Below are 5,503 nucleotides of genomic sequence, written 5' to 3'. Positions count from 1 at the left end.
CCCATATATCAATGGACTTTGTCACCGGACTCCCTCCTTCTGAAGAAAACACTGTCGGAAAAGCTCAACGAAGAGCTTGATACATCCCTCCGCTGCATGGCTTCACGCAACCCCCATTCTTGGGCGCAAAACCTGCTGTGGGTGGAATACTCTCACAACTCCCTTCCCAGCTCTGCCACCGGCCTGTCTCTCTTTCACACGGTCTTCGGCTATCAACCTCTTCGCCAGCCAAGAGGTAGATGCTTCCTGCCCTTCCGCCCAAGCCTGTGTAAGGAGATGTCGCTGAATCTGGTCTCAATCCCATACCGCTCTTTTAAGTCTGTTTTTGGTTATGCTATCAGAGCCAACCGACGACAGACTGCAGCTCCTGCATACCAGGTGGGCAAGATGGTATGGCTTTCTTCCAGGGACCTGCCACTCCAGGTGGAATCACGTAAACTGGCACCCAGGTTCATTGGTCCATTTCCCATCGAGAAGATCATCATCCCATCAGCTGTCTGACTCCAACTACCCAGGTCTATGAAGGTTCACCCAACCTTCTATGTCTCCAAACTAAAGCCGGTCCATGAAAGCTCCCGAATACAGCACCACCTCCCCCTCCTCGCCTGGTGGACGGGGGTCATGTCTACACAGTTCGCCGCGTGCTCAAGTCACGCCGCCGGGGCAGGGGCCTCCAATATCTGGTGGACTAGGAAGGATATGGTCCTGAGGAGAGGCTGTGGGTCACTGCTGGGCGGATTGTAGATTGGACCCTCATATCAGACTTCCACCACCTCAATCCGGACCAACCGTCTGTCCGGCGGGGTCGACCTAGAGCAGCTTGCTCTCAGCTCATGCCTGCATCTGACTCTTACCCTGAACCTTACCCTGTGCCATCGGTAGTTGATTCCTCCACTGGCGAGGAGGAAATTGAGCTGATGCTCTCAGTGGATGAGGCCATGGACTCAGACTGGTCGAGGGAATTAGTAGCCCATGGTGGGCTCAATTCTTGGGACTTCAGGGGCCGTCCCATGAGAGGGGGGTTCTGTCATGTACCAATGTACCAGCATATTGCCAGCATATTGCATCACTTCACCCATTATTCAAGAAGGCCTATGACACAATAATTCAATTTTACTTGAAAAATTAGAAATAGGCCCTTTTACATCAGACAAACTGGGTATTTCATGTGGGATTTCCCAGTGTTGGGGCCTCAACGTTTCTCTGTGTATATAAATGATATGATAATGTATCTCAAGCAATGAAACGTATTCTGTTTCGCAGATGACACTGATATTTTTTTACAGTAGTGACAGTTAAACTAATCTTGTAACTACTGTGAACAAGGAACTAAGCTTAAATAAACTATGAATGGATATAGATAATTTATCATTGAATATAAGTAAAACTAAAGCAATTATTTTTGGGAATGTAAAAATTGATACTGAATTCTTACTTAAAATTGAAGGTGTATAAATTGAAAATGTTGCTGAAAACACATTTTTGGGGGTTATAACCAGGGATGAAAGTGGACTGAAGCGGGCCGGATCGGAGTTCCGCTATGAGTTTATTAGGCTGAACTGCCCGGAACGCCACTTTGATCCCGCAAATATGACGGCAACTGTCCAAACACTATGTTAAAAAAATCTGCTAGTTGCCAAACATGCATCTCCAGGAAGAAACATACACAAGTGTTAACAAGAAGCATAATAAAGTGCTTGTGTAACGTAATCCGTTTCCACCTATGTTTATTATGAATATGTTCACGTTGCTCACCCCTGCGGTTTCATCTCACTGCATCTGACAAGTCGCGTCGATTTCCGTATGCGCGCAGGGTTTTGGCTGCGCGCAACAAAACACTCTGGAGTCAATTGTCCCTTCAGTTGGCTGATAGACTGACACGTGATCAGCATGGATAGGTAGCTCTGATTGGTTGTAATGTGCATGTGTGCAAAAAAAAAAAAAAAAAAAACGAGAGAGGTGACCATACTTGTTGAATCATTTGAAATTAAGTGCAACAAAACAGGATACTGCAATGGAAATTTTTTGATATATCTAAGAGAAAGGAGAAGAAGCAGAAGAGGATGAGTAAAAGGCTGATGCAAATAAAGTTTCTAAGACAACACCCAGAGATGATAAAAGTAATCCAGATTCACAGCAGGGGGAGAAGGAGCCAGAGACCCAACTAGAAGAAACCGCACAACCCTCCCAATTACATGCAGGTACAAATAATGCAGCTAGACATACTGCCGTTGCCTACCCATCTGTGTGGAAAAAAAGAGCAATATGAACAGTTCAGATTAATAAATAAATGGCTGTATGCTCAAAATGGGTATATAACCTGCACCTCCTGTCATAACGTGAAGCAACTGGGTCCCCAAGCATCCAAGGGGGTCATTATTGCTGTACAGTGGACTAACGCAAAAATAGGCACCAATGGCAAATCAAGGGAAGCCCAGCTTAATTCACTTCGCAAAAAAATGAAGGAACACAGGGACTCGAAAGCACATCAAGAAGCAATAAAAACTAGGCCTGCAAGCAGGACTGAACGGGCCCTCGCGATCTAGCGCAACTCGGACGTCACGCAACTCGGACTGTGTGCAGGTCAGGGCGGTGGCAGATCCTCCTCTCTAATCATCTCATTAGAACCTAACATGCTCGAAAGTCGCCTATTTACATTCCCACACCCAAGAGATAAAAACCCCTATTGGAGAAAGTACTACAAAAAAGGAGCCACTACTGAGCTGTGCAGCCAAGCCCTTATTCAAAACTAAAATTAATCTTCTAACTGGGCCAATTCGACCAAGTGTGCCAACTATTGTGGCTCTATAAGCTGCCTGAGTCTCTGAAAAAAAATATTTCCTTTAAATGGCGAACAAAGGGTCGTCACGGCAACAGACAGAGACACGTGGACATGGGCCGTAAATAAGTATTTTAATAGGTCTTGAAACTACAATGACCAACCTGAAAAGAACTGGACATGTATTGGAAAAACGAGTGACTTTCTATTGCCACTAGTTGGCGCTGTAGGGTTGATGCAAATGACCCCTACAAGGCCCTTCAGGGTATGACTCTCAACAAGCACGGGAAGTTTGGCGCAGATATGTTGTATATCTGCCGAGTTATGACTGTTCAAAGTTTTTGGAGAGAAAAATTGTTGACAGTCATTTTCACTTTCCTGTTTGGACCCCTCCGCTTCAACGAAACTTCAATATTTTTCATCAGGCACCTGAACACAGGTCTTAAGGCTTCCCTTTTGCAGGTTTGAGGTAGATTGATTTTTTCCCTTTAGAGGAGGAGTGTGTCCCGTAAAAAAGGGCATTTCCTGTTCCCACTAGGAGGCGCCAGGCACAAATGGTAAATTTTCAATCCAGTCCTGCTCAGGCTAGTATACCTCACACACATGCCAGATTTAAAATAGATTGAACGTTGTATGAGGGAGTTATCAGTCATTTTCCGAATTCGGTGTTTTGGCGAAAAAATGGCCGACTTTGGCACCCCGCCCAGGTCAGGCCCGTGAATGAAAACACACCATTTTTATAACTTAAGATTTCATATGCCTCATGAACAGGCTCGCCAATTTTGAGAATGATCAAACTAATTCCCTAGGTGCCAAGGTGTAAAATGTGCACACTGTAAATCGATAAAAATTTCACATTCAATCCAAAATACCCGATTTCCTGTAGGATTTGGAATGTGTGTGCAAGAGACTTTTTGGAGCAGTTTTGCACAAAGTTTTGACTCTCCAAATTTCATCACTCTATGTTAGAAAAACCTAAATGGAGAGGCCTTTTTGAAAATTTCAAGGGGGCGCCACTGAGCCATTTTGTTAAATTTTTTCGTAACGTTGCAAGATTATCGAACGTTATCCAAAGCCGCATGTATGTGCAAATTTTGGTGAGTTTTTATGCATATTCAAGCCTCCAAATGTAAACTCTTACTGTGAACCCATGAAAATTTCACATTCGATCCAAAATACCCAATTTCCTGTTGGATTTGGAATATGGGTGCAAGAGACTTTTTGGAGCAGTTTTGCATAAGGTATCTACTCCCCAAATTTCCTTGCTCTATGTTGAAAAAACCCAATAGGAAAGGCCTTTTTTAAAACTTCTTTCTTTCGCCACTAGTTGGCACTGTAGAGTTGATGCAAATGACCCCTACAAGAACCTTCAGGGTATGACTCTCAACAAACACGGAAAGTTTGGCGCAGATATGTTGCATATCTGCCGAGTTATGACTGTTCAAAATTTTTGGCGAGACAAATTGTTGACGGTCATTTTCACTTCCAGTTTGGACCTCTCCGCTTCAACGAAACCTCAATATTTTTTATCAGGGACCTGAACACATGTCTTGAGGCTCCCCTGAAACAGGTTTGAGGTCAATAGATTTTTTTCCCTTGGAGGAGGAGCCTGTCTCGTAAAGAAGGCCATTTCCTGTTCCCACTAGGGGGCGCCAGGCCTAATGGGTAATATTTCAATGCAGTCGTGTTCAGGCTGGGATATCTCATATACATGCTAGAAATGAAAAAGATTGAACGTTGTATCACGGAGTTTTTAATCATTTTCTGAATTTGGTATTTTGCCCAAAAATGGCCGACTTTGGGACCACGCCCAGGCCCGACCCTTGAGTGAAAACACACCATTTTGAAAACTTAAGATCTCATATGTCTCCTGAATAGTCTGACCAATTTTGAAGACGATCCAACTATTTTCTTCAGCGACAAGGTCTCAAATGTAAATCGATAAAATTTCACATTTGATCCAAAATTTACGACTTCCTGTTGGATTTGGAATATGGGTGCAAGAGACTTTTTGGAGCAGTTTTGCACAATGTATCGACTCGCCAAATGTCATCGTTCTACGTTGAAAAAACCTAATAGGAAAGGCCTTTTTGAAAATTTCAAGGGGGCGCCACTGAGCGATTTTGTTAAATTTTTTTGTAGATTATCAAAATTTACGCAAAGTTGCATGTATGTGCAAATTTTGGTGAGTTTTCGTGCATGTTCAGGCCTCCAAATGTAAACCCCAACTGTGAACCGATAAAAATTTCACATTTGATCCAAAATATCCGATTTCCTGTTGGATTTGGAATATGGGTGCAAGAGGCTTTTTTGAACAGTTAGGCATAAGGTATCTACTCCCCAAATTTCATTGCTCTACGTTGAAAACCTGAGAGGAGAGGCCTTTTTGAAAATTTTAAGGGTAAAGGGGGCGCCACTGAGCCATTTTTTGACATTTTTTCAAAACGACACAAGATTATCGAAATTTACGCGAAGCGGCACGTATGTGCAAATTTTGGTGACTTTTCGTGCATGTTCAGGCCTCCAAATTGGCCATTTTCATTTGCCCTGAAAAAAGAAGAATAATAATAATAATAATAACTAGGCCTGCAAGCAGGACTGAACGGGCCCTCGCAATCTAGCGCAACTCGGACGTCACGCAACTCGGACTGTGTGCAGGTCAGGGTGGTGGCAGATCCTCCTCTCTAATCATCTCATTAGAACCTAACATGCTCGAAAGTCGCC

This window comes from Corythoichthys intestinalis, chromosome 4 (genome assembly GCF_030265065.1).
Source record: "Corythoichthys intestinalis isolate RoL2023-P3 chromosome 4, ASM3026506v1, whole genome shotgun sequence".
Classification (NCBI taxonomy): Eukaryota; Metazoa; Chordata; class Actinopteri; order Syngnathiformes; family Syngnathidae; genus Corythoichthys; species Corythoichthys intestinalis.
The sequence above is the reverse complement of the archived record's forward strand: the minus strand, read 5'-3'. Positions refer to the sequence as shown.